Source organism: Bubalus bubalis, chromosome 21, assembly GCF_019923935.1.
Source record: "Bubalus bubalis isolate 160015118507 breed Murrah chromosome 21, NDDB_SH_1, whole genome shotgun sequence".
Taxonomy (NCBI): Eukaryota; Metazoa; Chordata; class Mammalia; order Artiodactyla; family Bovidae; genus Bubalus; species Bubalus bubalis.
Window position 1 is genome coordinate 11,897,118 of NC_059177.1, and position 24,424 is coordinate 11,921,541.

Below are 24,424 nucleotides of genomic sequence, written 5' to 3' on the forward strand. Positions count from 1 at the left end.
TGGCGTGCTGCAGTTCATGAGGTTGCAAAGAGTCAGACACAACTTAGAGACTGAACAACAAATGGTAAAGAATCTGCCTGCAGGGCAGGAGACCTGGGTACAGTCCCTGGGTTGGGAAGATCCCCCGGAGAAGGGACTGGCCACCCACTCCAGTATTCTTGCCTAGAGAATCTCATGGACAGAGGAGCCTGGCAGGCCCCAGTCCATGGGGTCGCAGAGTCGGACATGCCTGAGCCATGAACACTTTTTTATGGGCTCTCTTGATGACCTTGGCCATCAAGAAACATCATGTGATATGTAATAATAATAAGAAAAGTAATAAGAAAAAAAATAATAAGAAGAAGAAAAATAATTCAAAACTGGGCCAAATTTCTGTTCCTTATTTCAAGAAGTAAATTTTATTCTTTTAAAAACATGGGGGGGTGGAGAAGGAAATGGCAACCCACTCCAGTATTCTTGCCTGGAAAAGTCCATGGACAGAGGAGCCTGGCAGGCTGCAGTCCATGGGGTTACATGACTGAGCATGTGTGCATGAGGGTGGAGGGTGATGGGTTGGTAGCAATAAACTGGTAGAACTAAAAAAAAAAAAAAAAAAAAACATGGGTGGGAAAAAGCAGCTGAAAAGATCATCAATTAGGTAATTCCTAGAAATGCAAACCAAAACTGTAAGGAGGGACTTCCCTGGTGGAACAGTGGTTGAGAATCTGCCCATGCAAAGGAATGAAGACCCAGCACAGTCAAAAAGAGAAATAAGTAAATATAATTAAATAATTTAAAAAAATCAAATTCTGCCACCTGCAACAACATGGACTGGCCTAGAATGTATTATACCTAGTGAAATCAGTTAGAGAAACACTCTATGTTCTCACATGTAGAATCTAAAAAAATGGAAGAAAGAAATGTACATAACAAAATAGCAATAGACTCACAGAGAACAAAGTAACGGTTACCATGGGAGAGGACGAAGCAGGGAGGGAAAGATAATTGGTACCCTATGCAGAAAATCCTCTTCATGGATCACAGCCTCGTCGAGGTGAAGTGGCTTGTAAACTCAATGAAGCTATGAGCCATGTCGTGCAGGACCATCCAAGATGAACAGGTCATAGTGACGAGTTCTGGCAAAATGTGGTCCATAGGAGGAGGACATGGAAACTCACCTTGGACTGCAAGGAGATCAAACCAGTCAACCCTAACTGTTCGCTGGAAGCACTGGTGCTCCAATACTCTGGCCACCTGGTTTGAACAACTGACTCACCGGAAAAGACCCTGGTGCTGGGAAAGGCTGAAGGCAGAAGGAGAAGGCGGTGGCAGAGGATGAGATGGGTGGATGGCATCACCAACTCAGTGGACATGAATCTGAGCAAACTCCGGGAAATAGTGAAGGACAGGGAAGCCTGGTGTGCTGCAGTCCACGGGGTTGCAAGGAGTCAGACATGGCTTAGTGACCAAACAACAACAACAAACGTAGAAAAGAAACACACATGGAATTCAGCAAGGTCACAAGAGACAAAATCAATACACAGAAATCACTTGCATTCCTATACACTGACAATCAGAAAGAGAGATTAAGGGATCAATCCCAGTTACCAGTGCAACAAAAAGAATTAAATATCTAGGATAAATTCACCTAAGGAGACAAAGGAACTGTCCACAGAAAATTACAATACACTGATGAAAGAAATCAAAGATGACATAAGCAGATGGAGAGAGATTCCATGTTCCTGGGTAGGAAGAATCAATATTGTGAAAATGACTATACTACCAAATGCAATCTACGGATTCAATGCGATCCCTATCAAATTACCAGTGGCATTTTTCACAGAACTAGAACAAAAAATTTCACAGTTCATATGGAAACACAAAAGACCCCGAATAACCAAAGCAGTCTTGAGAAAGAATGGAGCTGGAGGAATCAACCTTCCTGACTTCAGATTGTACTACAAAGCTACAGTCATCAAGACAGTATGGTACTGGCACAAAAATAGAAATATAGACCAATGGAACAAGACAGAAAACCCAGAAATAAACCCATGCACCTATGGGTACCTTATTTTTGACAAAGGAGGCAAGAGTATACAATGGGACAAGACAGCCTCTTCAATAAATGTGTTGGGAAAACTGGACAACTACATGTAAAAGAATGAAATCAGAACAGTTCCTAACACCATACACAAAGATAAACTCAAAATGGATTAAAGACCTAAATGTAGGACCAGAAACTATAAAATTCTTAGAGGAAAACATAGGCAGAACACTTGACATAAATCAAAGCAAGATCCTCTATGTAGAAGATCAGAAATAGAGTAACAGAAATAAAAACAAAAGTAAACAAATGGGACCTGATTAAACTTAAAAGCTTTTGCACAGCAAAGGCAACTATAAGCAAGGTGAAAAGACAACCCTCAGAATGGGAGAAAATAATAGCAAATGGAACAACTGACAAAGGATTAATTTCCAAAATATACAAGCAGCTCATACAACTCAATGCCAGAAAAACAAACCACCCAATCAAAAAGTGGGGAAAAGACCTAAACAGACATTTCTCCATAGAAGACATACAGATGGCGAACAAACACATGAAAAGATGCTCAGTATCACTCATTATCAGAGAAATGCAATTCAAAACTACAATGAGATGTCACCTCACACGGGTCAGAATGGCCCTCATCAAAAAGTCTACAAACAATAAATGCTGGAAAGGGTGTGGAGAAAAGGGAACACTCTTGCACTGTTGGTAGGAATGTAAATTGATACAGCCACTATGGAAGACGGTATGGAGATTCCTTTAAAAACTAGGAATAAAAGCACCATGAGCCAACAATCCCACTCCTAAGCATATAACCCTGAGGAAACCAAAACTGAAAAAGACACATGTATCCCATTGTTCATTGCAGCACTATTTACAATAGCTAGAACATGGACGCAACCTAGATGCCCACCGACAGATGAATGGATAAAGAAGTTGTGGCTCATATACACAATGGGATATTACTCAGCCATAAAAAGGAACACATTTGAGTCAGTTCTGATGAGGTGGATGAACTTAGAACCTATTATACAGAGTGAAGGGAGTCAGAAAAAGAAAGATAAATATCGTAGTCTAATGCATCTATGCAAAATCTAGAAAAATGGTGCTGAAGTATTTATTTACAGGGCAGCAATGGAGAAACAGACAGAGAGTAGACTTACAGACATGGGGAGAGGGAAGGAGAGGGTGAGACATATGGAAAGAGTAACATGAAAACTTATATTACCATGCGTAAAATAGACAGCCAACAGGAATTTTCTGTATGGCTCAGGAAACTCAAACAGGGGCTCTGTATCAACGTAGAGGGGTGGGATGGGGGTAGATGGAAGGGAGGTTCAAAACGAAGGGGACATATGTGTACCTATGGCTGATTCATGTTGAGGTTAGAAAACAACAAAATTCTGTAAAGCAATTATCCTTCAATAAAAAGATAAATTAAAAAAAAAGAAAATAAACACACATGGGTATATTATACAACACGGAAATATGACCATTATTTTGTAATAACTAAGAGGGGCATAATGTATAAAAGTACTAATATTTTGTACCATTGAGACTAATGTAATATTACAAATGACTATACTTCAATTTAAATAATCCATAGGGTGGCTGAATGGATTCACAAAAATCAATTACATACTGTGTACAGGAGATTTGTGTAAATTTTAAGGCCATGTATAGGATAAAACTGAATAACTGGAAAAAAGATATACCGTACAAATGATACTTGCCTCACTATTATAAGGCAAAGAAGACTTAAACCTCTCAAAGAAATGAAGGTTATCATATAATCATAAAGGGACTAATTCATCAAGAGATTATGTATGTAACCAACATACATATATTGTATCTACATAAATATGTATGTATCCAACATTGGAGCATCTCAGCATATAAAGGAAATATGAACACTTGTGAAAGGGAAAACATGGAGAAATAAAATAATGGTAAGAAATGTCAGTACCCAACTTTCAACACTGTATAGATCACCCACACAGAATACCCACCCAGAAGCACAGAACTTGAATACACACTAGATACCACGTGACCGTAACAGACATTTACAGTACATTGCACTCAACGGCAGCAAAATTTTCATCCTTCTCAAGTATTCATAGAGCATTTCCCAGGATAGATTAAATGTTATACCACAAAAGAAATCCTCAAAAATCTAAGAAGATTGAAATCATGTCAAGCATCATCTCCTACCACAATGGTTCAAAACGGAAACTCAAGAAGAACAATTAAAAATTCAAGGACACTTAGCAATTTGAACAACAAGCTCCGAACAGCCATTGCACACGAGACTAAATCCATAGGGGACGTCCCTGGTAGTCCAGTGGCTACGACTCTGTGCTTCCAATGCAGGGGGCCCGGGTTAGATCCTACACACCACAACTAAAAATCCCGCGTGCTACAACCAAGACTTGGCACAGTCAAATAAATAAATATTTTAAAAGAATAAAGCAATAGAGAAATAAAAAATGCATATCTTAAAGCAGACAAAATTGGAAATGCTAGTATCTAAGCTCGTGGTGACAGGTAAAACAATTCAAAGAGTTCTGTTTACAGTGTTAAGTGCATACATTTAAAAAAAAAAAAAGCTCGAGTCCACACCAAGACATTTTAAAGGGTCAAAAATTAAAGAGGGATCATGGATGTAATGAAATAAAAGCAACTAGTTATGTGCAAGGTCTTCCCCTAAGACTGTCAGCTGACTTATCAGCGGACGTTGCAGACCAGGAGGGAATGATAGGGTATATTCAATGTTCTAAAAAGAAAAAAGCCTACAATAAGAACACTCTACCAGCAAGATTATGATTCACAATTGAAGGAGAGATCAGGAGTTTCCCAGACTAGCAAAAGTTAAATGAGTTCATCACTAATAAAACAGCCTTATAAGAAATGTTGAAAGCAATTTACTTTAGCTTAAAAGAAGTGTCACTAATCAGTAACAAAAAAACACACAAAGTAAAAAATCTCCCTGGAAAAGGTATATGTATAGTAAGGGTAGTAGATCAAACACTTATTAAGCTTCTGTAAAGAATAAAAGACAAAAATAGTATTTTTTTTTTTAAAAAAAGAAAGGGCCCAAGTAAACCAGAAATGAAAGAGATGAAGTTATAAGACACCACAGAACTACGAAGAGATTACTACAAACAGTTATATACCAACAAATTGGACAACCCAGAAGGAGTGAATAAATTCCTAGAAACATAAATCTTCTAAGATTGAATCAGGAATAAATAAAAATAGAAACAGAGCAATTACTAGAAATGAAACTGAGTAATCAAAAAATTCCCAATAAACAAAAGTCCAGGACTGGGTGACTTCACTGATAAATTTCTGTCAAACATTTAAAGGAAAGTTAACATCTATCCTTCTCAAAGTATTCCCCCCAACCTGAAGAAAGAGTGTTTTCAAACTTATTTTCTGAGGCCAGCATCACCCATACATGAAAACCAGAGAAGGACCCTATCAAAAAAAAAAAAAAAGTAAATCACAGGTCAATATCAGTCATGAACACAGATGCAAAAACCCTTAACAAAACAGTAGGTAACTGAATTCAACAATACATTAAAAGAACCATACACCACGATCAAATGGGGTTTAGCTCACCAATGCAGGAACATTGCAAACCAACAAGTGACACACCAGATTAGCAGAACAAAGGATAAAAATTATATGATGATCTTCCTCCAGCAATATTTGGCAAACTTCTGTATCAACAAAATTCAAAATGTGATTTATGATAAAGACTCTCAGTGTGGGCATAAAGGCAACACAGCTTTTATACTAAAGGGCATGTATGACAAATCAGAGCTACTATCACGCTCAGCGGTGGAAAGCTGAAAGAAATTCCTCTGAGAACAGGAGCAGGACAAGCATGCCTACTCTCAGCACTTTTATTCAACACAGTATTAACAGTGCTAGTCACAGCGAAAAAATAAAAATAAAAACTTGGATCTAATTTCTAAAGGAAGTAAACTGTCACCACTTGCAGATGACATGATGACATGTAGAGAAAACCCTAAAGATTTCACCAAATAATTAGCATGAATAAATTCAGTAAACTTGAAATATACACAATGAATACACCGAAAGTTATTTTTCTCTGTACTAATAACAAACTATCAGAGAACTTAAGAAAGAAACATGTGATTGTATCAAAAATAATAAAATACCTCAGAATAAATTTAACCACAGAGGTGAAAGATTTATATACTCCAAGTATAAGACATTGATAAAGGAAATTAAAGGTGACAAATAAATGAAAAGATATCATATCCCATGCTCTTGGATTGGAAAAATTAGTCTTTTTAAAAGAGCCTTATTACTCAAAGCAATGTACAGATTTAAAGCAATCCCAATTAAAATACCCATGACATTTTTCACAGAACTACGACAAATGATCCTAAAATAAATACAGAACCACAAAATACCCACATTGCCAAAGCAATCCTGAGGATAAAGACCCAAGCTGGGGACAGCACGCTCCCAACTGTGTGAATGCAGCGAACAGGCCTCTTGCTTGCTTGCCCCATCCAGCGTGCTCAATTACGAGTTAGCCTCATGCCTGGGGGCTGGGAAGAGGACTCACAGGATTCTCCGAAGACACTAATGTGGCACAGATGCTACTAACTGTGTCACGGACTCCATCAGGAAGCCCATCCACGAGTCAACAGGGAGGCTTCACTCAGACAGCCTCCAGACTGGACAGAGGGCACCCTCGGCGTTCGGCACAGCTTACCACCACAAACCCTCACGGTCTGCTGGTCGGTTCACCACGTGCGCTCCCCACCAAGGCCCTGAGAGCAAGCTTTGGGCAACAGCTTGAGAACACACACAGAAAGCTGGGTCACCTCTGCAGGACAGAGGCAGACCATGCATTTCTGCAGTAGCGCCATCCTTAGGAGAAGAAAAGAGGGGCTGTCAGTACCCAGCCTACTGTGTTGCAAGATCAAAAGATGGTATATAAGCGCAAGAATTCTGCCAAAAGATGTGATAAGAATGTGAAACAGGTTTATCCATAAAGGCCTGAGAAAGCCGAGAAAGCCCTCTTTAATTCTAGAGGGCTGACAGAGGGTGTTTCTTTCCTGAAGACAATCAGTAAACCCTGGAGCAGGTGGCTGCTACTTGGGAAGTGAATATAGTACCCCCCCCAGGAACATTAAAAAAAAAAAAAAGGTAATCTAACAATACTAAATGACTTCACAAGTCTTCCAGTTATCAACCCCAAAGACTTAGAAATCTTCAATCTACCTAATTAATAACTTTAAAAAGCTGTTATAAGAGATCTCAGTAAGCTACAAGGAAAGACAGAAAGAGAGTTCAATGAAATCAGAAAAAAAAAAAAATAAAATGGAAGAACAGGGCAGAAAACATAACAGGCAAAAACTGTAAAAAAAACAAAAAAACAAAAAAAAAAAACAAAAACCAGTCTGGAACTAAAATGAATGAAATGAAAAATGTCAGAGAAAAGTGGATACTTATAGCATTTTGACAAATGTGCAGGTAAAATGAGGTATGTTGTGAAATAAAAAACATAAAAGGAGAAGAATAAAAGAACAGAACACTTACAGGCATGCAAAGATAAGTTTGTCAGCATAAAATGGACTGTTTTAACTATGGGATATTTTCTGTATGCCCTATGGTAGCCACAAAGCAAAGCTCTTTAGTAGAATCACAAACAGTAGGAAAAAAAAAAAAAGCAAGCATAGCATACCAACGTGGCAAACCACTGATTTACAGAGATAGACAGGCACAGAGTGGGAAAGAAACAATGGCGTAACAAACAGTCAGAAAGCAATTGATAACATGTCAGTCTAAGTCCATACATGTCAAAAATCACTCTAAATGTAAACAGATTGAGTTCACAAATCAAAGCCACAGAGTGGCTGGCTGGATAAATAAGGCCTAATTATGGTCTGCATATAAGACACTCATTTCAGCTCGAAGAACACAAATAGGCTCAAAGTAAAGGGATGGATGACTGTATTTCATGTGAGTGGAAGCCAAATAACGTGGAGGCAGCCACACTCACATCAGATAAAACAGACTTTAAGTCAAAACCAACAGCAAGACACAAAGAAGCTGATTTTATAATGATACAAGGATTAATACTTCAAGTAGATATAAATGAAAGTCAACCCTCAGGATGGGAGAGAATATTTGCAAATGAAGCAACTGACAAGGGATTAATCTCCAAAATACACAAACAGCTCATGCAGCTCAATTTAAAAAAAAAAATCCAATCAAAAATTGGGTGGAAGATCTAAATAGACATTTCTCCAAAGACATATGGATAGCTAAAAAGCACAAGATGCTCAACATTATTAATTATTAAAGAAATACTAGTCAAAACTATTCAGTACAATGAGGTATCACTTCATACCAGTCAGAATGCCCATCATCAAAAAATCTACAAACAGTAAATGCTGGGTAGGGTGTGGAGAAAAGGGAACTCTCCTACACTGTTGGTGGGAATGTAAACTGGTACAGCCACTTCTGAGAACAGTAAGGAGGTTCCTTAAAAAATGAAAAATGGAGCTACCATCAGTTCAGTTCAGTCGTGCAGTCATGTCCGACTCTTTGTGACCCCATCCCCTGCAGCAAGCACGCCAGGCCTCCCTTTCCATCACCAACTCCCAGAGTTTACCCAAACTCATGTCCATTGAGTCGGTGATGCCATCCAACCATCTCATCCTCTGTCATCCCGTTCTCTTCCCGCCTTCAATCTTTCCCAGCATCAGAGCTACCATATCCAGCAATTCCACTCCTGGGTATATATCCAGAGAAAATCTTAACTTAAAGAGACACATGCACCCCAATGTTCATAGCAGCACTATTTGCAATAGCTGGGACATGGAAGCAACCTAAGTGTCCATCAACAGGGGAATGGATAAAGAAGATTCGGTATGTACTGTGGAGTCCCATATTGAGGTCACAGGTATGAGGCCACAGATGCGGAGCCCAGCACTGTTATCTCTGGAACTGACTGAACTCTACAGCAACCATTGCTAAGAGCTCTCCCTATAGTCCTTACCGACCAGTTCCCTGACCCCATATTAGGTAAAAATACCCATCCTGGTACTCACCCAAAAGTGCCCTAACCAGTCACCTAAGGCCTCCCTTTCAGCAAGAATTTTCTGTCTTGAAGCTGTAATACTTGGCTACTGGCCCACAAAAGGGCTTCCCTGGTGGCTCAGATGGTAAAGAATCTACCTGCAATGTTCAGTCCCTAGGTTGGGAAGATCCCCTGGAGAAGGGAATGGCAATCCACTCCAGTATTCTTGCCTGGAGAATTCCATGGACAGAGGATCCTGGCGGGCTACAGTCCATGGGGTTGAAAAGAGTCAGACACGACTGAGCGTCTTTCACCCAAGTTCAAGCCCAGGAAAGCGTCGGCTGTCCTTTGAGCCTGCCGACTGTTTATCCCCTTCCCCTTCTCTAGTCTCCCTTTGGCCGGTGCTCCCTGATCTGTCAGGAAGTCGGCCTGACTGCTTGCAGTGCCCACATTATCTCTGATATTTGTGCTTAATAAACATGCTCCTTTCTGAAATACTCCATGTCTGGAGATTCTTTCCCAACCCTCGCACAGACCACAACACATATATACAAGGGAACATTACTCAGCCATAAAAAAGAATGAAATAATGCCATTTGCAGCAACGTGGATAGAACCAGAGACTGTCATACTGAGTGAAGTCAGAGAAAGGCAAATATCATATCACTTATGTGTGGAATCTAAAAAAAAGGGTACAAACGAACTTATCTACAAAACAGAATTACAGATGTAGAAATCAAACATCCTTACTGAGATTAGGGTGGGGGAGGGATAAATTGGGAAATTGGGAATGACCTATATGCTGCTAAGTCACTTCAGTCGTGTCCGACTCTGTGCGACCCCATAGACGGCAGCCCACCAGGCTCCTCCATCCGTGGGATTTTCCAGGCAAGAGTACTGGAGTGGGGTGCCATTGCCTTCTCCAGGGAATGACCTATACACACTACTATAGTACGATATGTAAAATAGATAACTACTAAGAACCAACTGTATAGCATGGGGAAATCTATTCAGTAGTCTGTAATGGCCTATAAGAGAAAAGAATCTAAAAAAGAATGGATATATGCAGATGTATAATTGATTGCTGTACACCTGAAGCTAATATAACATTGTAAATCAACTAGATTAGAAGAAAAAAATAAGATCAAATTATATGCTGCCTATCAGAGACTGACTTCAGTGTTAAAAACACAAATTAGGCTCAAAGTGAAGCTTTAGAACAAGACATGCCACACAAGTGGAAACTAAAGGAAAGCAGTGGTAGCAAGAGTCATACCAGACAAAACAGAGTCTCAGCCAAAAGCTGCAACAAGAAAAAAAATTAAGGTCATTATATGATAGGAGAAGGGCAAGATGGCAGAGTAGAAGGATGTGTGTTCATCTTCTCCTGCGAGAACTCCAAAATTACAACTCACTGCTGAACAACCATAGACAGGAGAATGTTGCATCCCACCAAAAAGAGATGCCCCACATCCAAAACGGCAAGGAGAAGCCCCAGAAAGAAGGTAGGAGGGGCGAAATCGCGTTTAGACTCAAACCCCATATCCACCAGTGATGCTCAAAGGGCTCAGACAAAACCATGTCTGCACCAGGATCCAGAGACCCACCCCACCAGAGACTGAGCCAGACCTATGTTTGAGTCTACTACTGTGGGGAAGAATCCCTTAGAAGAAATGGAGTAGCCATCATAGTCAACAAGAGAGTCCAAAATGGAGTACTTGGGTGTAATCTCAAAAATGACAGAATGATCTCTGTTCGTTTCCCAGGCAAACCATTCAATATCACAGTAATGCAAGCCTATGCCCCAATCACTAATGCCGAAGAAGCTGAGTGGTTCAATGAAGACCTACAAGACCTTCTAGAATTAATACCCAAAAAGATCTCCTTTTCATCATGCTGCTGCTGCTGCTAAGTCACTTCACTCGTGTCCGACTCTGTGTGACCCCATAGACGGCAGCCACCAGGCTCCCCTGTCCCTGGGATTCTCCAGGCAAGAACACTGGAGTGGGTTGCCATTTCCTTCTCCAATGCATGAAAGTGAAAAGTGAAAGTGAAGTCGCTTAGTCATGTCCGACTCTTAGCGACCCCATGGACTGCAGCCTACCAGGCTCCTCTGTCCATGAGATTTTCCAGGCAAAGTACTGGAGCGGGGTGCCATTGCCTTCTCCGCCTTTTCATCATAGGGGACTGGAATGCAAAAGTAGGCAGTCAAGAGGTGCCTGGGGTAACAGGCAAATTTGGCCTTGGAGTACAGAATGAAGAGGGCAAAGGCTAACAGAGTTTTGCCAAGAGAACGCACTGGTCATAGTAAACACCCTCTTCCAACAACTCAGAAGACTCTACACATGGACACCACCAGATGGTCAATACCAAAATCAGACTGATTATATTCTTTGCAGGCGAAGATGGAGAAGCTTTATGCAGTCAGCAGAAACAAGACTGGGAGCTGAATGTGGCTCAGATCATGAAATCCTTACTGCCAAATTCAGACTTAAATTGAAGAAAGTAGGGAAAACCACTCGACCAATTCAGGTATGACCTAAATCAAATCCCTTACGATTATACAGTGAAAGTGACACATAGATTCAAGGGATTACATCTGACAGACAGACTGCCTGATGAACTATGGACAGAGGTTCATGACATTGTACAGGAGGCAGTGATCAAGACCATCCCCAAGAAAAAGAAATGCAAAAGGGCAAAATGGTTGTCTGAGGAGGCCTTACAAATAGCTGAGAAGAAAAACAAAAGGCAAAGGAGAAAAAGAAAGATATACCCATCTGAATGCAGAGTTCCAAAGAATAGCAAGGAGAGATAAGAAAGCCTTCCTCAGTGATCAATGCAAAGAAATAGAGGACAACAATAGAATGGAAAAGACTAGAAATCTCTTCAAGAAAATTAGAGATACCAAGAGAACATTTCATGCAAAGATGGGCACAATAAAGGACAGGAATGGTATAGACCTAACAGAAGCAGAAGATATTAAGAGGAGGTGGTAACAATACACAGAAGAACTGTACAAAAAAGATCTTCATGACCAAGATAACCATGATGGTGTGATCACTTACCTAGAGCCAGACATCCTGGAATGCAAAGTGAAGTGGACCTTAGGAAGCATCATTACAAACAAAGCTAGTGGAGGTGATGAATTCCAGTTGAGCTATTTCAAATCCTAAAAGATGATGCTGTGAAAGTGCTGCACTCAATATGCCAGCAAATTTGAAAAACTCAGCAGTGGCCACAGGACTGGAAAAGGTCAGTTTTCATTCCAAACCCAAAGAAGGGCAATGCCAAAGAATGTTCAAACTACTGCACAATTGCACTCATCTCACATGCTAGCAAAGTAATGCTCAAAATTCTCCAAGCCAGGCTTCAACAGTATGTGAACTGTGAACTTCCAATTGTTCAAGCTGGACTTAGAAAAGGCAGAGGAATCAGAAATCAAATTGCCGACATCCACCGGATCATCGTAAAAGCAAGAGAATACCATAAAAACATCTACTTCTGCTTTATTGATTATGCCAAATCCTTTGACTGTGTAGCTCACAACAAACTGTAGCAAATTCGTTTTAAGAGATGGGAATACCAGACTACCTTACCTGCCTCCTGAGAAATCCTGGTGCCAGTCAAGAAGCAACAGTTAGAAGCGGACATGAAACAACAGACTGGTTCCAAATTGGGAAAGGAGTACGTCAAGGCTGTGTATTGTCACCCTGCTTATTTACTTTATATGCAGAGTTCAGTTCAGTCGATTCCGACTCTTTGCGACCACATGAACCACAGCACACCAGGCCTCCCTGTCCATCACCAACTCCCATTCACCCAAACCCATGTCCATTGAGTCAATGACGCCATCCAACCATCTCATCCTCTGTCATCCCCTTCTCCTCCTGCCTTCAATCTTTCCCAGCATCAGGTCTTTTCAATGAGTCAGCTCTTTGCATCAGGTGGCCAAAGTACTGGAGTTTCAGCTTCAACATCAGTCCTTCCAATGAACACCCAGGACTGATCCCCTTTAGGATGGACTTGTTGGATCTCCTTGCAGTCCAAGGGACTCTCAAGAGTCTTGTCCAACACCACAGTTCAAAAGCATCAATTATTCGGCGCTCAGCTCTCTTTATAGTTTAACCTCAGATATGCAAATGACACCACCCTTATGGCAGAAAGTGAAGAGGAACTGAAGAACCTCTTGATGAAAGTGAAGGAGGAGAGTGAAAAAGTTGGCTTAAAACTCAACATTCAGAGAATTAAGATCATGGCATCTGGTCCCATCACTTTATGGGAAATAAACGGGGAAACAATGGAAACAGTGACAGACTTTATTTTCTTGGGCTCCAAAATCACTGAAGATGGTGACTGCAGCCATGAAATTAAGACACTTGCCCCTTGGAAGAAAAGCTATGACAACCCAAGATAGCATATTAAAAAGCAGAGACATTAGTTTGCCGACAAAGGTCCATCTAGTCAAGGCTATGGTTTTTCCAGTGGTCATGTATGGATGTGAGAGTTGGACCATAAAGAAAGCTGAACGTTGAAGAATTGATGCTTTTGAACTGTGGTGTTGGAGAAGGCTCTTGAGAGTCCTTTGGACTGCAAGGTGATCAAACCAGTGAATCCTAAAGGAAATCAGTCCTGAATATTCATCAGAAGGACTGATGCTGAAGTTGATGAAGTTTGGCCACCTGATGTGAAGAACCGACTCATTTGAAAAGACCCTGATGCTGGGAAAGATTGAAGGCAGGAGGAGAAGGGGATGACAGAGGATGAGATGGTTGGATGGCACCACTGACTCAATGGACTTGAGTTTGAGCAAGCTCCGGGAGTTGGTGATGGACAGGGAGGCCTGGCGTGTTGCAGTCCATGGGGTCGCAGAGAGTCAGACATGACTGAGTGACTGAACGGAACTGAAATAATGATAATGTTGTCAATTCATCAAGATGACAAACAAATAAATATGCACTCACCAGTGTTACTGTGTTAAGCAAATACTAACAGATTTGAAGAGAGACATAGAGAATAGAAAAAAAGTGTTTGGATCTTTAATACCCAACTTTCCACAGTGAACAGATCATTCAGAAAGTACGTCAGTAAGGGAGTACTAAACTTGAATTATATGTTAGACCAAATGGACTTAACAGGCAAAAACACAGCAGTTCATCCAATAGCAGCAAAATTCTTCTTAACTGCTCGTTGAACATTCTCCAGGACAGATCAAGTAATGTCCTGAACATTCTCCAGGACAGATCATGGTTCACTAAACAAATCTTAGCAAATTGAAGAAGACTGATATCATACTAATTATTAGTGAGTCTGTTATATATTTATGTGTGTGTGTATATATATATATATATAATATAATTTTTTCCATTATGGTTTATCATAGGATAGTGAATATAATTCTCTGTGCTATACAGTACAACCTTGCTGTTTATCTATTCTATACATAAAAGCTTACACTTGCTAACCCCAACCTCCCACTGTATCCCGCCCTGAACCCCTCCTCCTCGGCAACCGCCAGTCAGTTCTCCATGTCCGTGATTCTGTTTCTGGTTCATATACAGGTTCATTTGTGTCATATTTTAGATCTCACATATAAGTGATATCATATAGCATTTGTCTTCCTCTTTCTGACTTGCTTACTCACATACTAACCACAATGGCAAGAAACCAGAAATGAACAACAGGACAGAGACTAGAAAGTTTACAAATATGTAAAAACTAAACATGATCCTAAAAAATCTATAGGCCAAGTAAAAAGTTAAAAAAGAAAAAGACTGAATCATGAAGAAGTAAAACAATCTGAACAGATCAATTTACTATTACGGACACTGAAACAGTACTCAGAAATCTCCCAGCAAATAATACCAGGACTATATGGCTTCACTGGTGATTTCTACCAAGCTTTTTTCCCTCTATCAAACGTTTACAGAACAATTCACACTAATTATTTTCACCTGGGTAAATCTTGTCACTCTGTGGATGATACACTTTACATTTTACAAATACACTAGGGGACGCATATGCACAATATCAAAAATGTTAGAGCTCTTGGTTCTGAATCTTTGAGGTCTTTGAAAATATTTATCAGTTGAGTTCAAACGTATTTCAGAAATTTAACATGACTGAGCATACATTTAAAATATGATTCTTGTAAACTGTTTAGAACATACAAAGAAGTAATAAGGAAGAATATCACTGTCTGTTAGGAGAGTGTGGAGAGTAATGGAAACCTACAGGAACAAGCCTGGACTGATTATAAGCTCCACTTGAAAAGCCAGTGCCTTTAATAAGCAGAGGTGACTGTTCATCTTGTTTGCAGTGAAGTTGTTTGCATTGCAGTTTTGGTTGAAAATAAACCAATGGCAACAATGGAGGGGGGATTAGCATTTTGTGCTGGGAATGGACAGAAGCCTTTAAAAATGATGTTGTGAATACATACTGATAATTCACAAAGGAAACTGTGATCTATGTTAATAAAGCATATTATAATTGAATCAGTAGATCAGCATTTTTTGTTTATTGTGTGTCTATGAGTGTGTTATGAATTGTGGTGCAACTTACATATTTATATTTTCCCAATTCTCTGAAGTACACTGATTAAGAGAAAAATTTGACAAAAGCTTATTTACTTTTTCAAATATTCTTTGAGAATAAAGAATCTTTAGAAATTTTTTATTTTTAAAAATTAAAAAAATGTAATACAATTTTAAAGGTTACTTCCCATTTACTGTTATAAAATATTGCTCTTCCCCCATGTTGTAGACTACACCCTTGAGCCTATCCTTTTTTTTTTTTTTGGACTGTGCCGGGGCTTAGTTGCAGCATGTGGGATCTAGTTTCCTACCAGGGATCAAACTTGGGCCTCCTGCACTGGAAGCATGGGAGTCTTAGCCACTGGATCACCGGGCAAGTCCCCCTTAAGCCTGTCTTATGGCCAACACTGTGTACCCCCACTCCCACCTCCACAACCCCTACACTGCACCTCCTACCTCCCTCCTGGTCACCACTGGTTTGTTCTCTGTATCTGTGAGTTTGCTTTTTTTTCCTAGCTATAGTCACTCATTTGTTATATTTTTCAAACAGTATTTGCCTTACTTCACTTAGCACAATGCCCTCCAAGGCCATCCATGTTGCTGCAAATGGCAAAATTTCATTTTTTTCACTGTTAGGTAGTATTACATTGTGTGTGTGTGTGTGTGTGTGTGTGTGTGTGTGTGTGTGTGTGAATACACATCTTCCTTATCCATTCGTCTGTTGATGGACACTTAGGTTGCTTATATATCTTGGCAATTGTCAATACTGCTAGTATAAACATTGGGGTACATATATATTTTTGAAATAGTGTTTTGGCTTTTTCTTCAATATATATCCAGGAGTGGAATCACTAGGTCATACAGTAATTCTGTTTTTAACTTTTTTGAAACTTTAGTATATCCCAATAAGCCTCTCATACTCCACATGCCAGTATATTTAAAATTTTAAGTGATTTTTAAAACAGCCTTTTAAAACAATGTTTTTTGGCTGCGTGGGTTGCAGGACTTTAGTACCCCGCCAGGGACTGAACCTGGTTCACGGCAGTGAAGGCGCTGAGTCCTAATCACTGGACTGCCAGGAAATTCCCAGACCAATTAGACTTTAAAATAAGGATGTTTAAAACAGACAGAGGAAGACACTACATAATGATCAAAGGATCAGTCCAAAAAGAAAATACAACAGTTTTAAGTATTTATGCACCCAAGATAGGAGCACCAAAATACATAAAGCAAGTATTAACTAACATAAGGGAGAAATTGACAGTAACAATAAAAGTAGGGACCTTTGACACCTCACTGATAACACTGGACAGGTCATCCAGACAGAAAATCAATGAGGAAACACCGGCCTTAAATGACACATCACACCAGAAGGATATACACTCCTATCTATCTATATAGATATAGATATGCAGTCGCTCAGTTGCATCCAATTCTTTGCAACCCCATGGACAGTAGCCCACCAGGCTCCTCTGCCCATGGAATTTCCCAGGGAAGAATACTGGAGTGGGTTGCCATTTTTCGCCTCCAGGAGATTTTCCCTACCCAGCAATTGAACCTGTGTCTCCTACATTGCAGGCAGATTCTTTACCTGCTAAGTCATCAGAGAATACCATATTTAGATGAGCTATTTAAAAAGGCTTCCAAAAAATGAAAGTGCAGGAGCAGATGGCTTCACAAGTGAATTCTGCCAAACACATAGAGAAGAGTTAATTCCTATTCTTCTCAAACTATTCCCCAAAATTGCAGGGGAAATTGCAGAGTCAGGAATTATAGTTCAGTTCAGTTCAGTCACTCAGTCGTGTCCAACTCTTTGCGACCCCATGAATCGCAGCACGCCAGGCCTCCCTGTCCATCACCAACTCCCAGAGTTCACTCCGACTCATGTCCATCGAGTCAGCGATGCCATCCAGCCATCTCCTCCTCTGTCGTCCCCTTTTCCTCCTGCCCCCAATCCCTCCCAGCATCAGAGTCTTTTCCAATGAGTCAGCTCTTCGCATGAGGTGGCCAAAGTACTGGAGTTTCAGCTTTAGCATCATTCCTTCCAAAGAACACCCAGGACTGATCTCCTTTGGAATGGACTGGTTGGATCTCCTTGCAGTCCAAGGGACTCTCAAGAGTCTTCTCCAACACCACAGTTCAAAAGCATCAATTCTTCGGTGCTCAGCTTTCTTCACAGACCAACTCTCACATCCATACATGACCACTGGAAAAACCATAGCCTTGACTAGACGAACCTTTGTTGGCAAAGTAATGTTTCTGCTTTTGAATATGCTATCTAGGTTGGTTATAACGTTCCTTCCAAGGAGTAAGCATCTTTTAATTTCATGGCTGCAGTCACCATCTGCAGTGGTTTTGGAGCCCAAAAAAATAAAGTCTGACACTGTTTCCACTGTTTCCCCATCTATTTCCCATGAAGTGATGGGACCAGATGCCATGATCTTTGTTTTCTGAATGTTGAGCTTTAAGCCAACTTTTTCACTCTCCTCTTTCACTTCATCAAGAGGCTTTTTAGTTCCTCTTCACTTTCTGCCATAAAGATGGTGTCATACAGAGTGAAGTAAGCCAGAAAGAAAAACACCAATACAGTATACTAACGCATATATATGGAATTTAGAAAGACGGTAACAATAACCCTGTGTACGAGACAGCAAAAGAGACACTGATGTATATAACAGTCTTATGGACTCCGTGGGAGAGGGAGAGGGTGGGAAGATTGGGGAGAATGGCATTGAAACATGTAAAATATCATGTATGAAATGAGTTGCCAGTCCAGGTTCGATGCACGATACTGGATGCTTGGGGCTGGTGCACTGGGACGACCCAGAGGGATGGAATGGGGAAGGAGGAGGGAGGAGGGTTCAGGATGGGGAACACATGTATACCTGTGGCGGATTCATTTTGTTATTTGGCAAAACTAATACAATTATGTAAAGTTTAAAAATAAAATAAAATTAAAAAAAAAAAAGATGGTGTCATGGGGGAAATGGTGCAGGACACTTGGTAACTGAGGACTGGAACATTTGAGGGCATTAGACACACAAGACATGAGCAATGGGCAGAAGTCCCTGGAATGACGGGAGGACAAAGGGCAAAGGAGGAGGAAACAAAGGATAAAAGGCTTGGGAGAGCAGAAGGGGAGGAGGGCTGGGCTGAGCGTTTGGGATCAGGGGATAGAGGCTTCATGGAGATGAAGGTCTGAAATGCACAGGATGGGTGTGGGAGCACAGTAAAGAGGCTGAGAAGGGGAAGCCTTAGTTCTAGAGATATCTAAAGGTCACAGGCAGAGACAGTGAGGTCACCATGAGGAGCAGAGAATGGAGGAGGAGAGGGATAGAGGCGGGTGCTGGCAGTTGCAGCGGGTAGATTGGGGGTCACTAATTTCTTCTATTTACTAATCCCATGACTTGCATTTGAATCATAACCTAACTGTGAACAGTTTCTAGTTTTAGACCTTGAGGTAATAACCTTCCTGACATAAAATACTTGTGATGATCTTTTCAACTGAATACACTGTAAAAGATTAGAGAACAAATGAGTCCACAGTGACACGGTATTTCTTCTCTCCTTCAGGGACACCAGATGCAAGGTGTGACCATGGAAGCATGACACAGAGACCGCCAGAAGGAAATGGATCCTGCTTAGCACCTGAACGGTCCTGGAAGTGGACTCTCTCTTGGAAGCTGCAGACAAGAACCTATGCCTCATGAGCCCCCTCCTCACTGACCTTCTAAGGCCCGAAACAGAAAGCCCAGCCAAGACTGCTAGATTTCTAACTTATGAACTGTAGAATGTTCTTTAAACTGTGAAACGTGTAGTCATATATTAAGGTAGTGATAGAAAATTACAGAGGAACAAATTTAATTATAAAGTAATACACATTATGAATAATAAAATCAAGTAAAAATGTCCATGAATTAACTACCCCTCCAGAGGTAGTAAAATGTTATCTCCAGATGTTCTAGTCACCACTAAGTGTACCCTCCTTGCTATGCAATTTCCATGTGTCACAAACTGCTTTTGAATTTGTATAGTACACATGCACACATACACCACTGCTAAAATACTACGTACATGGTTCAACACTGACACATATATTGTCAAATCAAACTTTCTGTCAATGAAATTGCTTTCCTTTACCAATGATATTTGAAGGTGATACTTTCGCACCAGTAGAAATGGATCTCCTGCATTCCCAAACAGTGTCGTATTCCATGGTAATTACGAATAAAACGACTTAACCAAAACACTTCGTAGTATGCATTTACATAGCTGCACATGTTCTTTTTCCTGCTGTCATAGACGTGGCTCTTTGGTTTCTACACATGTGGCTTATCTGGTGAAACTGCTGCACCAACATGCCTGTGCGTTTCTGTGTTAGGTGGACAACTGCTAAATTACCTTGCAAATGGATGAGAAGTGTAATATTCCACCTACTGAGTTCCCACTGTTAAAAGTGATTAAACAAGGAGGCCACTAGGCTGAGGTGACTCTCACCCTTTGGTAGCCTATTTAAGCACACAAAACTTAATATCGAGTCAAGGCATGTTAACCTGAGAAAATAAATTAAGAACAGCCAATCACACCCAGCCAACTAGGCTTTCCAAGACCAAGGTGGCTGGGTAAGATACAATCAAATAGTATCCTTGCTTTCATTTGGCATCTTCTCTAGAAAAACTGGACCTCCCTGGTGGCTCAGATGGTAAAGCATCTGCCTACAGTGTGGGAGACCCGGGTTCATTCCCTGGGTCGGGAAGATCTCCTGGAGAAGGCAATGGCAACCCACTCCAGTATTCTTGCCTGGAAAATCCCATGGACATAGGAGCCTGGTAGGCTACAGTCCATGGGGTCGCAAAGAGTCGGACACAACTGAGCGACTTCACTTTCCACTTTCCTTTCCTAGAAAAACCTGTCCCCTAGTTCCTGCAGATAAAGTGCTCTTAACCACCTTTGATTTGAGGCTGCTGGAACTGAAAAGAGGTAGGTTCAGATTAACTCTTGAAAACCTGAAATGGGCAGAAATCGGTATTCTAACACACAGTGCTGCATTTCACAGGGAGCACACTCCTCTAGTTCCTGAACACCTCGCTGAGGGGCACTGGGGCCGAGGACCCTCAGTGCAGTCTCTTCCCACTCCTCCCGGCCCCCCTCGCTCGTGCCAACCTCTCCCCATCACCTCTGTGCCCTACGATCAGAGACTTCGCCCTTGATAGTAACATCACTCCGCCTGCCTTACCCTTCTCCCACCACATGCCGAACAGCGCACGGAGGACTTCCGGCACACGCCAGCCCCTCCCAGGGCCAAGACATCCCGCCCTGGGCGCAAGACCACCAGTCCCGACTCCCGCTGTAATGAGGCCACACACCTCAGCCTGCGGTTCAGGCAAAGTGGTATCGCAGCGTGCAGCACAGACCACTTCTCACTCTGATCTGCGGTTACCCAACCTAGGGTTTTCAACAGCCTTTCCCTTTTCGCCTTTTCTTTATCTCAAACCTCCACACAGGCACACACAGGGAATCCAGGTGAAACTCACGGTGACTTGAATCTAGTAACTCTAACAATGCATCTGCCCCAAGAGCAGACTGGAATCAGGGGCGCTGGTCACCCAGGATCAGTCCCACCTCCTGAGTAGCCCATTTGATGCCCCAGATCTCTGTTTCTCATTTGAGGCTTAACATTCGGGCACAGAGTTTCCATCCAGAATATAGTCCCTCTTCCAAAATCAGACTTGCAGAGCCTAATAGGAAATGTCAGTTCAGATTCCGTTTAAAGGGATCACTTAAACGACCAAAAAAGGAAAAACTGTCCTGCCATGGCTCCGCCCCCATTCATCGGTCACCCTTCTCAGAGCAGCTCAGAGACCAGAGCTCCTGGCAACTCTGCCACCTTTGTGAATGGATCTGGCATTTCCAGTTTTTGATGCTCAGACTCGGGTTAAGGAGAGCAAGGACTTGAAATTTGGTGGGTGGGTTTTATCTTTATTATCCATGATATGGCAAGAGAAGAAACAAAGATAATCTCTACTCCCACGAAGGCAAGCCTGACATTTAAATCCTCCTGGTAAAGATGAACACAGAACACCCAGTCCCCAACACTGAAGACCCCATCCCCAACACTGAAGCCTCCGTCCCCAGAAGATTACAACAATCAACTCTCGTAATGTGTGGATCTTAGCACAGTGTCTTTAACACATGTGTGTGAGCACACAGTAGATTCTCATGAAACATTCCTTTCGGGAATGAATACATGTTGTTCCCCCGCTGTTCAGACTCCACTGCTTTCTCTAGTCCCTACTCATTTTGCAAGTGGTGAGCAGAGAATGTCATCCTTCCAGAAGTTGGTGGTGGTCTTCACTGGGAGCAGCAGCATTTGTGTTCAGATAGGGTGATCGTGTGTAAGGCACTCAGGCACTGTTCTTGATTTCTCTAGATTAATGCTGCTGGGAATGAGGTCTGGGGGAAGCAACTTCATTGACTGCTCAAATTGCAAATTAATGACCCAGACTTGGAGAGTCATAACCTCTGAGTATCAGGCCCCTATTACTGTTTTTAATGGGATCCAAAAGTGATTCATATAGATGGGAAATTCTGAGCAACATTCACCAAAGTCATTTTCACCTTTGACTCTCCATTGAGATCATTTCTGTTATTTTTAGAACTCTACAGTCCTCTGTGTTGCACGCCCAGAGCTTCTGTCAATTAGTCCTACGCAGGGCCCAGGATCAATGCTATCTTAAAGAAGTGGCCCAGGTTACTCTATTGTGACGCTGGGTAACACTGGGAGGCTCTCAGACTCATTTCTGAGGACCCAGTGGAGGGTCTGGGCGCTGGGGAGGCCTGCTCGGCACAGACGTGAATGGGGGACAGTCAGTCTGCCTCACGCTCCCAGTGTCATAGTGGAACATTCAGGTGTCTCTAGGAGACAAGGGAGGAGAAACTCACTCAAACTCCATAAAGGAACTCTGTAAATGCACAGATTTTCCCAGGCCCCCAAAAGCAATGGAAGAAGAGTTAGAACATCCCTTGCTGGGCGTGGGGAAGCCTCTGGTTCTCACTCCGATTGCCATGGAAGATCATCGGAGCAAAAGGAAACCCTTAGAGGATTTAGGAGCATGGGGAGTGGAGCAGGAGAGGGACATCTGTGACAGCGGGACACAGAGACCTGGACTTCTCGAAGGAATCCCCAGTGAGCAGAGCCACGCAAACAACACTTTAGGCCTCGGTTCCTCCTTCACCTTCGGACATCACCTCTGTGCGATCTGCTTTATTCATCCCCACCTACCTGGGTGCATGACTGTTGTCTCCTTTTCTTCACATCCCAGGGCTCTTCTTGGCTCAAAAAAAGGTGACCAGGTTCAGCTTAGAGACAGCAAGACCTGCTTATTTAAAAAAAAAAAAAAGGAACATATTACTCATCCTGGGATTTCTACAATATCCAACCCAGTAGTGTTCAGTAGTGGAGAAGGCAGTGGTATCCCACTGCAGTGCTCCTGCCTGGGATCCCAGGGATGGAGGAGCCTGGTGGGCTGCAGTCCATGGGGCCGCTAAGAGGACACGACTGAGAGACTTCACTTTCACTTTTCACTTTCATGCATTGGAGAAGGAAATGGCAACCCACTCCAGTGTTCTTGCCTGGAGAATCCCAGGGACGGGGGAGCCTGGTGGGCTGCAGTCCATGGGGTCGCTAAGAGTCGGACACGACTGAAGCGACTTAGCAGCAGCAGCAGTGTTCAGTAGAGATGACACTATGTAACCAGCAAGAGTTAATTTTAAATTTACACTGGATCTGCTTCAGTGACTTTAACCCTTTTTTATTATAAACGTACATAATGGCCTGCCCCAGGGAGATAACCGGAGCTGCCCCCCTGTGAAGGACTGTAAGGAAGTGCAACTAACACATTCCCCTGCCTGAGGCTTGCCATTCTAGGAGACATTTGCAAGGATTTAGTCTTTTTACGTGGTTTCCTCACCTCCCCCTATCTCCAATCCATAAATAACCTAGCAACCAGGCCCTGAGAAGACGGTTATTATAAGGCACTAGCCTGCCATCTTCTCTGTCAGCCAGCTCCCGAATAAAGTCCCTTCTTGATCCCAACACCTCTGAGTAGAGTGAGCCTGGACTCTGGTAACAGCTGTAAGTTATACAAAATGACTTCACCCAATAGTATTTCCTGACAGCCTCTTTAAAACACTTAGGAAGCATTTCTCATTTGCAGATCCTTAACTCTATTTCCAAGTACTACTCAATCAAAAGTAAGGAATGGTTATCTGATTTTAAGATGTGGGCAACAATATCTTATTTTATTTTAAATATCTAGAATGACCACTCATCTAGAGTGAAAGATGCAGATCGGCTCAAGAAATGAGGACAAGATGAAACATCATGAAGATTTTTTTTCGCATCAACAAATTGTTATTTTCTTGAAATGATTTCATTTTTAATTTGTGATTATATTACAGCATTTTAAGATACTTGAATATATACTGCTGCTACTGCTAAGTCACTTCAGTCATGTCCAACTCTGTGCGACCCCATAGACGGCAGCCCACCAGGCTCCCCCATCCCTGGGATTCTCTAGGCAAGAACATGGAGTGGGTTGCCATTTCCTTCTCCAATGCACGAAAGTGAAAAGTGAAAGTGAAGTCACTCAGTCGTGTCCGACTCTTAGTGACCCCATGGACTGCAGCCCACCAGGCTCCTCCATCCATGGGATTTTCCAGGCAAGAGTACTGGAGTGGGGTGCCATACAGAACTCTTTTTTTTTTCCCCCTGGAGAAACAAAAAGAAACAAGAAA

At 41.8% G+C, this 24,424-nt stretch overlaps 1 long non-coding RNA gene across 3 annotated transcripts in view; it reads right to left on the minus strand.

Moving 5' to 3' along the window:
* Positions 1-24,424, minus strand: part of LOC112581215 — a 45,978-nt gene that overhangs the window by 15,757 nt on the left and 5,797 nt on the right. For 2 of the 3 annotated variants that reach the window (XR_006640420.1, XR_006640421.1), the window contains one exon: positions 22,911-23,004. This is a non-coding gene — a long non-coding RNA (uncharacterized LOC112581215). Of the gene's footprint in view, positions 1-22,910; positions 23,008-24,424 lie in introns of all 3 variants that reach the window. The other variant, XR_006640419.1, reaches the window with a different exon arrangement.